Below are 10870 nucleotides of genomic sequence, written 5' to 3'. Positions count from 1 at the left end.
CTCCCAGGACAGTCTCAAAAAGGATGTCCCCATGGACAGTTGTTCCAAGCGGATCCAACAAGAGAGGGAAGTCTGAGCCTGTACATCTATGGATATCAGCTGTGAGAGATCTGAATAATTGCTGTTACACTGCCTCAACATGCATAACTGAGAGGCCTGAGATGAAACCTGGCAAATAGAATGATGTCTATGCTGGAGACCATGAGTCTGATCACCTTCATACATTGGGCCACCGAGGGCCTCTCTGAGGATCGAAGGACCAGACAAGAGGACGCAAGCCTCCTGCATCTCTGATCCATGAGAAAAATCTTCATGGACACTGAGTCTGTGATCGTGACCAGAAACTCCACCCTGGTGCTGGGTACCAGGAAGCTCTTTCCGGAATTTAAATTCCAACCATGAGATTGAAGTAACAGGAGCAGAGACCTTGAGTGTTCCACTGCCTGACTGAAGGATGGCGCCTGAACCAGGATGTTGTCTAGATATGGCACCAACACAATGTCCCTGGATCTGGCTACAGCAAGTAGGGCCCCGAGAACCTTCGTGAAAACTCTCGGAGCCATCGCCAGACCGAAAGGAAGGGCCACAAACTGGAAGTGCTGGTCCAGGAATGCAAATCTTAGGAACTTTAAGTGGTCCCTGTGAATTGGAACATGAAGGTAGGCATCCTTCAAGTCTATTGTGGTCATGAACTGCCCCTCTTGAACAAGGGGCAAAATGGACCTGATTGTTTCCATTTTGAACGATGGAACAGACAAAAACTTGTTTAAACCCTTCAGATCCAAAATTGGGGCGAAATGTGCCCTCCTTTTTTGGAACTACGAACAGATTTGAATAATACCCTAGACCCCTTTCTGTAAGGAGTACTGGTACGATAACACCTAGAGAGGAAAGATCCGTCACACATCCTAGAAAGGCCTCTTTCTTTTCCGGCCACAATGACAGGTTTGACACAAGGTGTGACGGATACCCCGGCTTGCCCCAACTAGGTAGCTCCGCCAAAAGGGGTCCTGCTTCCTCCCTGCCGACTGCAGCTATGTAGCTGGCAAGTGACCACAGCCTGTAGCCACCCCTGATGCTCAACAGCACCAGTACTCGGGGTCCCACCCTGTGGCAGACTCCAGCTACCCAGACTAGGTAGCTCTGCCAGAGGGTCATTCCTCTGCCTGGAACAGGCTGCTATGTAGCTCAGGAAAGTGATTCTACAGGAGCCCACCTAAATGACTAGACAGACTAGCATTCAGGTGAAATAAGAACTGATTTTATTGTACAACATACACTCCTTTTATGCACACAGCTCATCTTGATAAAACAGGGAGACAATGCCACAGTTTTCCCGCCATTCCCGCCCCTCCAGACTGACCGGCGCCTCCATAGCAACCATGGTCTCACAGAATCCCAGGACACAGTGGTGACGGTTTTGGGGTAATCCCGGCACTTCCAGTGTCATTTGAAAGCTCTCGGTCCCCAGATGCTGCAGTCCAAAAAGCGGCGTGATTCGTTATTGGGGACCGGAGATACAGCCCGTTGAAGTTATGGGAGTAGGGGTGTCCAAAACCCCCGATTCCCAAAGCAGCTCCCCTCCGGTAATTCTCCCACCTCTTGTACTCCCTAGGGGCTACAAATCCCCAAAAGAACGGAGCTCTGGGGCACATGGTTGCTGGAGCGACCAGGGGTAAAGTTAGCGGGTGTTCTGCTGTCCTGTGGCCGACCGGGAGTTCCAGGAGCCTGGACAGCCTGAGAGGGGCTAGACGGGTGTTCGTTGTGAGGCTGCCGACCAGGAGTTCCAGGAGCCCAGTCAGCCTAGGAGGGTTTTCCAGGTCATAGACCAGCTCTTTTCTAAACAAGTTTGGAACACAAAACCATGCAACCAAAAGCTTCCAGAGATTGTGGTTGCTCTGAGGAGCCCAAAACCACTGAGAAACAACAGGGGTGAGGTTTTAGGGGGGTGGGGGGTAGCCTTAGCCGTCTGATATCCGTGACACAAGGAATCTGCCCCTGGGAGGGAAGTACTTGAATCCGATCCTGTAACCCTGGGAGACAACATCCAGAACCCAGGGGTCCTGAACATCCTGCAACCAGGCTTCGGAGAATAGAGATAACCTGCCCCCTACTCGGTCCGTAGACCTGTCGGGGGCCACCCCTTCATGCTGACTTGGTCTTTGCGGGCTTCTTGTTCTGTTTGGACTTGTTCCAAGACTAAGCAGGCTTCCAAGTTCCCTTGGACTAGTCTGCTTTTGTGGCGGGCTGCTGGTGCCAGGCCTTATCTGCACAAAAGGGACAAAAAGTAGATCCTTTTGGTTTAGCTTTCTTATCTTGGGGTAGGAAGGCACCCTTGCCTCCCGTAACTGTGGAAATGATAGAGTCCAGGCCTGGACCGAACAGAATCTTTCCTTGAAAAGACAGGGACAGCAACCTCAATTTAGAGGTCATATCCTCCAACCAAGATTTTAGCCACAAGGCCCTGCGTGCTAAAACCGAAAACCCTGACACCTTAGCATTCAGGTGAATAATTTGCATATTGGCATCGCAAATGAAAGAATTGGCTACCTTCAAAGCCTTAATCTTTTCCTGCACCTCTTTGAAAGAGTTCACCCTCAATCATTTCACTCGGAATCACACCAATATGACGCAGCTACAGCAACCACGGCTACGGCTGCTGAAACAAACCCTGTGTGCTGAAACATTTTTCTCAGCATGTTCTCCAACTTTTATCTATGGGCTCTTTGAACAACGAACTATCCTCTAGGGGAATAGTCATTCGCTTAGCGAGCGTGGAGATGGCCCCATCCACCCTAGGAATGGTCCACCACAGCTCCAACTGAGCCTCCAGAACAGGGAAAAGTTTTTTAAAGGACGAAGAAGGGGAAAAGGAAGAACCTAATTGAGCCCATTCGTTCTTGATAATAATAGCCATCTTTATAGGAACCAGGAAGGTCTGGGGTACCACCCTGACCTCATAAACCTTATCTAGCTTAGGGATAGAAGGTTCCTCTGGAAGCTTCGGCTCCGGAACCTCTAGAGTAGCAAGCACTTGCTTTAGCAAAAAGCGCAAATTCTCCATCTTAAACCTATATAGCCAGGCTCCTCTGCCGGAGCTTTAAATGACACAGATTACGACCCAGGAGTCCCCTCCAAAGTGTCGCAGTGGGCTCCTTCACTGAAACACTCCGCAGGTCGCTCTGTCTGCAGTTAATCTGCAAAAACTGGCGGCCAACATATCTCTCCCAAAGGAGCAACAGTTGGACCCCGGGGCGCTGCATGTGCAAAAGGGGACTCAACTCGGGAACGCACCTCACGGGACGGAGAACCCTCAGAGGTGGACGGCTCAGTGGTACTAGACATTCTTTTAGTCTTAGATGTCTCAACCATCTCAAGGCATGTGGAACATAATTGGGCAGGCTGGTCTACCGGAACCTCACAAGAAACACGGGTATGAGACTTTGTCAAAGAGGGAGTACCCTCTAATGCATCAGAATCCTCCATAGCTTGCGCTTTTATTAGAATAAAAGAGAAACTAACAGGCACCTTTATAACCACCAATGGCTGGGGCACTCACCACCTCCTATGAACCGGACTACAGAAACCGCTGTGTCTCCTCCGTCGCAGATCAGACCGGAAGTGAAGAGCCCCACCCGGTCACATGGGTGCCTCGCAGGACCGCCCCTGCCTAAAGGAGAAAACGTGCCAAAAAAGGACCGTGCAAAAACTCCCAGAAAAGAACCTGATAGTTCCACACATTGCCAGAGCCTCATCCCGCACAGTGCAGCAATGACACAATAAACAAAATCATGTATAAACCCCCCCTGTTCAATAATCCCCCTACCAGGAATATTAACCCGTGATTCTGTAAAGATAAAAGGCGCCACAATGTGGCCCTGTCTTGTATGTTAACATTGTGTATCAAATGAAATGATCTTACCAGAATCCATGCCCTGGAACAGGAACACGGCCCTTCAAGTGTGACGGGTCAAAGAAGCGCTCCTGACATGGACCTGAGAGAAGAAAGCAGTCTGCGAAACTCGTCAACTCCGATTGCTGTAGGAGCTGTTAATATGAGTCGGGATGGTTTCGGAAAAGAGACTCTCCCTGCATATCCGGACTCTAACTTTCACCCAAGCCTTTACTGAGAAGCCTTATAGGGCTACTTAAATCTCCTGTCCCATTGAGAATACAGGGAGTGCAGAATTATTAGGCAAATTAGTATTTTGACCACATCATCCTCTTTATGCATGTTGTCTTACTCCAAGCTGTATAGGCTCGAAAGCCTACTACCAATTAAGCATATTAGGTGATGTGCATCTCTGTAATGAGAAGGGGTGTGGTCTAATGACATCAACACCCTATATCAGGTGTGCATAATTATTAGGCAACTTCCTTTCCTTTGGCAAAATGGGTCAAAAGAAGGACTTGACAGGCTCAGAAAAGTCAAAAATAGTGAGATATGGGGGGCGGAGCCTGCACTCATTGCGGCAAGACACGTCTCAGTGAAGCTCTCTGAGCCTGAATCTCTTTTTATAAGCTAACTATAGCTAAACTTCGAAATTTTCTGACCTGAAGCAGAAATTTGTTAAAGAGAACTGATGTGCACTAGGAGTGGATATTTTGACGGACTTTTAGCCTATGTTCCTTGAGTCAGCTACACTTCAGGCCTATTTTCAGGACAGGAGGCCATTTCTGTAGCTACACAGCAGCGTGTGGATCAGGGGTGGACCCTGTATAGGTCTTGGAGAGTAGGTCTGGGGCTGTCGAGATATTACCCCCCCCCGCGAACCCCGGGGTTACGATATCCTCTGGTAGGATAATACATGCACACTTTGTGCTACCAAAGCTGTTGCAGACTGCCACTTCGTGTACAGACATTAAAGTTAAGCAATCCGGAAAGCTACGGACTGATAGTTGGTGGAGACGTAGCATGGAAGCCATAATGAGTGCTGTGGACCGGTGGGAATATGAGATGCAATCTCTCCTCAAGTCTCACTTTGAAGAACTAGAGCTGGAACAGTGCCGAATACTGGAGCTGCCGATTTCCCCGGGGCCTCTACATAAACCAGGTTCACCAAGAGAGGCCGAGTCAGAGGGAGGACCGACAGTTGCACCAGCATTGAGCACTTTGTCAAAGACGGCAACTACAGCAGCCCTTCACCACGAAGATAATGCCCCCACTAACTTGTGCACTACACCTTTGCGACCAAAACAGCCTGTGGGTCGCACACAGACCTCGGGCGAGAGGTACAGACCGCTGGCTACAAGCCAATACCCGGCGGCTGCCAGACATGAGAAGTCATCGACAGTGTTACCGCTGCGGACACCAGAGTGGGTAAGCACCCAGTACCTTGGGAGATCTCTGCACCCCATTACCGAGATAGGGACACAGACTGCAGAGACTCCTACCCCGACATCTCAGCAGATAATTCCCAAGCTCTTTTCGCGCTCGGTATTGGGCCCCTTCTGGCTCACTATGGGCACACTATGAATAGAGGGAACTTGAGTTCCGGAGCCTCAGACTTAAGCAAGCAGAATGGCGATTTGTTCCAGCTCTTTGACCCTGGGGGCACAACATGGAGAATCGGTGTGGGTTAGTTTCTATCTGTCCGTGTACCTCCATACCAATTCTAATAACCCTGCATCGGCCCTCTGCAATTGAGGAATTAGGTATGAACGGACGCAGCATACAGATCACTGTGTTTTTTTCCACCTCACTTGTGCAGGATAGAATGGGAAGTATGCATACAACTCCCCTTTGAATGGAATGGTGTTGTGCTTAATGTGAACTCTACATCTTTGATTATAGTGTGGTTATGAGTGGAGACCTGAACTACTGATGCCTATCTATATATACTTGTACACTACCGAACTGTGCCTAGCCGCTATACTTGGCCTGTTTTGGGTCTAAGCTGGAATCCAGCACTACGGGACATTATTTACACAAACTTTGGGCGGGTTAGCTCTATGCGGAAGGGGTGATCCTTAATTTGTTGCCTATTTTATGTGAACGGTTCCTATGCTGTGTTGTCAAGTGATACTTCTGTTTATTATGCACGCTAACTAACTATTTTCAGGGGCATGTGCTTATTTGCACTAGGATATACCCTGTTATTATGCCTCGCAATGTTATGTGATTACCATTATTCCCCCCCTGCTTGTGCTCCTATTCTGTTGCCTGTGGCTAGGGCAGTGGAGCATGTAATTGAAGCTAGCATCACTTTTACCCTCCTACATCTTTGCTTGCCGGTGGGGTGGCAGGGTGAGTTTCTAAATTTGGGAGACCTATTTATACCAATACCAGAATAGCCTATGAATGGGAATGTTTGTCTATGTGTGCATGGATGGGTGTGTATTTGTATACATATGTATGTGGATATGTGTGTGGGCGTATAGATGTGTATATATCTTTGCTTTGTGAGCTCTGGTATATTCCTTCCCAATATTTGCCTATTCCCGCTTGTGTCATAGTGTATTGCATTATTCTCTACTATGCAGGCACATTCTTACCTCATTTAGAGGTATTCATTGGGGCGGGCCATGAGGCGTCTGCCATTTGTCTTTGAAAATCAAGCTTGCTATGAGCACAAGGCATGTTCTATTAGTATTTATACGTTAGTTGATAGTGCAACACAACCTGCTAATTTGACTTTCATGCCATTGCCTAACTTACAGCCCCATGTACATTTGAACTTAGCAATGTGTATCTTTATCTCTCGTTTTTAAGGGACAAGTTTTATTTTAAGCTATTTATTCAGAGAAATAATTCAGCGCACTGGCTCTCACTGGGTGCTCCAACCATTACCCCTGAGATATCAAGCCCACCACCCCACTATTTTTATTTTTATTAACTAGCTCCGGGAAGTGTTTAATTCCTATATGTATATGGGCGATTCCATGTCAAACTTCTTCTAGCTTCCATATTAATGTATAATTTGTCTCCTTTCCCATCTAGCATGATATACATACTCTGTGTCTGATTGTTTCAACTTCATATAATTATTGTAAATATTTAAAGGGTTGTTTCACTTGTTTGCATTTGGGGTCCAAAAGTGGCCCACTTTGTTATTTTTGTTTGTTTGTTTCCCCTCAAATTCCCTATAATGTCTAACATTCTTTTTCAGGGGGTCCAAGAGAGGCCTCAATTCTTCATAGAGGGAAATCATTGTTTGTGACTTTATGCTATATTCCAAGGGGACTATCTCTAAATTGAAAATCTGAGGTTACTATATACTTATATAAGTGAGTGATTAACTGTCTACATATTGTGACGCTTAATATTTATATTGCATGTCTGTTATTTACCAACTGTGAATGGTACTTTGTAATGTCTGAATATACCTCAATAAAAAAAATTAATAAAAAAAAAAAGTGAGATATCTTGCAGAGGGATGCAGCACTCTTAAAATTGCAAAGCTTCTGAAGCGTGATCATCGAACAATCAAGCGTTTCATTCAAAATAGTCAACAGGGTCGCAAGAAGCGTGTGGAAAAACCAAGGCGCAAAATAACTGCCCATGAACTGAGAAAAGTCAAGCGTGCAGCTGCCAAGATGCCACTTGCCACCAGTTTAGCCATATTTCAGAGCTGCAACATCACTGGAGTGCCCAAAAGCACAAGGTGTGCAATACTCAGAGACATGGCCAAGGTAAGAAAGGCTGAAAGACGACCACCACTGAACAAGACACACAAGCTGAAACGTCAAGACTGGGCCAAGAAATATCTCAAGACTGATTTTTCAAAGGTTTTATGGACTGATGAAATGAGAGTGAGTCTTGATGGGCCAGATGGATGGGCCCGTGGCTAGATTGGTAAAGGGCAGAGAGCTCCAGTCCGACTCAGACGCCAGCAAGGTGGAGGTGGAGTACTGGTTTGGGCTGGTATCATCAAAGATGAGCTTGTGGGGCCTTTTCGGGTTGAGGATGGAGTCAAGCTCAACTCCCAGTCCTACTGCCAGTTTCTGGAAGACACCTTCTTCAAGCAGTGGTACAGGAAGAAGTCTGCATCCTTCAAGAAAAACATGATTTTCATGCAGGACAATGCTCCATCACACGCGTCCAAGTACTCCACAGCGTGGCTGGCAAGAAAGGGTATAAAAGAAGAAAATCTAATGACATGGCCTCCTTGTTCACCTGATCTGAACCCCATTGAGAACCTGTGGTCCATCATCAAATGTGAGATTTACATGGAGGGAAAACAGTACACCTCTCTGAACAGTGTCTGGAGGCTGTGGTTGCTGCTGCACGCAATGTTGATGGTGAACAGATCAAAACACTGACAGAATCCATGGATGGCATGCTTTTGAGTGTCCTTGCAAAGAAAGGTGGCTATATTGGTCACTGATTTGTTTTTGTTTTTGAATGTCCGAAATGTATATTTGTGAATGTTGAGATGTTATATTGGTTTCACTGGTAAAAATAAATAATTGAAATGGGTATATATTTGTTTTTTGTTAAGTTGCCTAATAATTATGCACAGTAATAGTCACCTGCACACACAGATATCCCCCTAAAATAGCTATAACTAAAAACAAACTAAAAACTACTTCCAAAACTATTCAGCTTTGATATTAATGAGTTTTTTGGGTTCATTGAGAACATGGTTGTTGTTCAATAATAAAATTAATCCTCAAAAATACAACTTGCCTAATAAATTTGCACTCCCTGTAGTAATACCCTCCATAAGAGACCTCCAAATCTTCGGCACCTCTCCTGTGATGAAAGGCAAAGAATGTCTGAGGGATGAGGGGAGTGGGAGAGGTATTTAAGCCTTTGCCGCCTCCTGGTGGCCAGGTTCTTAATTCCCAATAGTAATGAATGAAGCCGTTGACTCTCCTCCCCTTTAGATAGCATTAGCAGCAGGTAAAGGATACAACTTTTTAAACCTTTCCGAAGTAGTAAATAAATTACCTGGCTTAGACCATTCCCTAGAAATCATGTCTGAGAAAGCATCAAGAATAGGGAAAAACTCAGGGAGATTAACAACAGTCTGAAAAACTGAATTTAAACAATTACAAGGCTTATCATCACACTCTTCAGGATCTTTAACCCCTAAAGTAATTAATATGTTCAACTTTAAAAAAAAAAAAAAAAAAAAAAAAAAAAGAGGATTCATCAAGTTCAACATTAGTTGAAGATTCCTCATCACCAAAGAAAACTTCACCATCTGAAGGCGTAACAGCATCTCTGGTTTTAGGGCACATACAACTTGTAGAAGGTAAAATCTGAACTGACCTTTTACGCTTGTATATAGGCGGGAGAGCAGCCTTGATAATATTTCACCTACTGTTAAAAATGTTATCAATATTCTCCTGTAATGAACAAACAGAAGGTGCATTAGGTTGGTCTGATTGAATTAATAATTTTAAATGAGCTGGAGAAGGCACCTCAGCTATTTTACAATAAGCACACCTAATAATGGTATAAAGGTGTTCAGGGGACTCTCTATTATAGCATATGACAAAGCAATGCAACAAACACTATAACCCCTCATAAAAAGCTCTTGAGGGGGGGGGGGGGGCGTGTCCACGCAGCGGCTCTGTGCAGTCGCATTTTTTTCAAGCTCTGGGAGAGTTGAACAAAATCCGCCGATTTTTGCTTATAAATTACAGCTTTTTTAAATACATCAATGTACGACTAGCTGTACAATAGATCACACTTGTCAAGAAGCTGTTTTCATGACCCTGGAGTTGAAAACGGACAAATAAGGCCTGGTGCGGCGGCTACAATACAGGCAACGTTTCCCCCCCTAGGAAGCCCCTAGGGTTACTCGCTGGACTTGGTAAATCTGAACCCCGCAGTGCCTTGAATTACTGAACAGCCGTTAACACTTTACTGAGTAGCTACATTATTCCAGGAGGTACGATCGAGCAGTGAGAGCCGCTATAAACCCCAACTATAGCAATGCAGGCTAAGGATGAACCCTCTAACAGCTGGGACTGTCAAATGGCTAAAGTGGAAGCTTTGTTTCAGGTCCTAATAAACAAAGCTCCATTGGAGAGGGATATACAACAGTTAATAGAACGTGTCGCACCATCCTCTGGGAATATGTCAGACTTATTGGAACCGCCTTTGGATGAGGGGACTGAATCCATTCTACAGACAAGGGGAAGTAGCCTATTAATGGAGCAGGACGAAGATAGAACCCCCCAGCAAACAAGTAACACGGAGACAACTTCCCTGCTATCAAACTTACTGGATCAGTATAAAATAGTGCAAGGCGCTTGCAGGTCTGTCCCCCGGGTTGGTCTCCCAGACATGGAGCAGGACCCCCCGGCTGAGAAATACGCCACTGCATCTCCCAATATGGCGTCCAGCACCATGCCGAGCAGAAAGGGAGAGAAGACGCCGGTCACACTTTATGCATATGACAGCAATGGCGATCTAGGATTACCTTTTAGCCCGCATCTGAGGCACCCGGAGCTTGCACCAACAAGGCGGAGATTAGGTGAGAACTTTGTGGAGATAATTGGTTCACTTTTTGCAGTTTACCCGGAGGATAACACATTTATGGCCCGAATAGATGACGCCTTTTATTTGCAGCAAAATTCCTAATACTCTTCGTTCGCTGGTAAATCACCTTATATAACTACCTTGAATAGACCCACCAGCTCATTGACTGGAACTGTCTGGCAAGTAAACTCAAGCGGGGGTTAATATTCTGGTAAAGTTCATCCACCTTTGGACACTTAGCTAAAAAGTTATCCTGCAGTACAGTTTATTATTGCTTGTTTGTGGTTTTTGCTGTTCCAGACCAAGTTACTATTGTTCTGTCCATATAAGTAGCAGGACTATAAGTTTAATTAGTGGGATCAATAGTTACTGGTGTGGCTAGATTAAGGTAATGTCGGGGCTGTTTGTGATCACTGACCTTCAAGCCTTAGCACT

This window comes from Bombina bombina, chromosome 7 (assembly GCF_027579735.1).
Source record: "Bombina bombina isolate aBomBom1 chromosome 7, aBomBom1.pri, whole genome shotgun sequence".
In the NCBI taxonomy this organism is placed as follows: Eukaryota; Metazoa; Chordata; class Amphibia; order Anura; family Bombinatoridae; genus Bombina; species Bombina bombina.
This window is presented reverse-complemented; position numbering follows the sequence as displayed.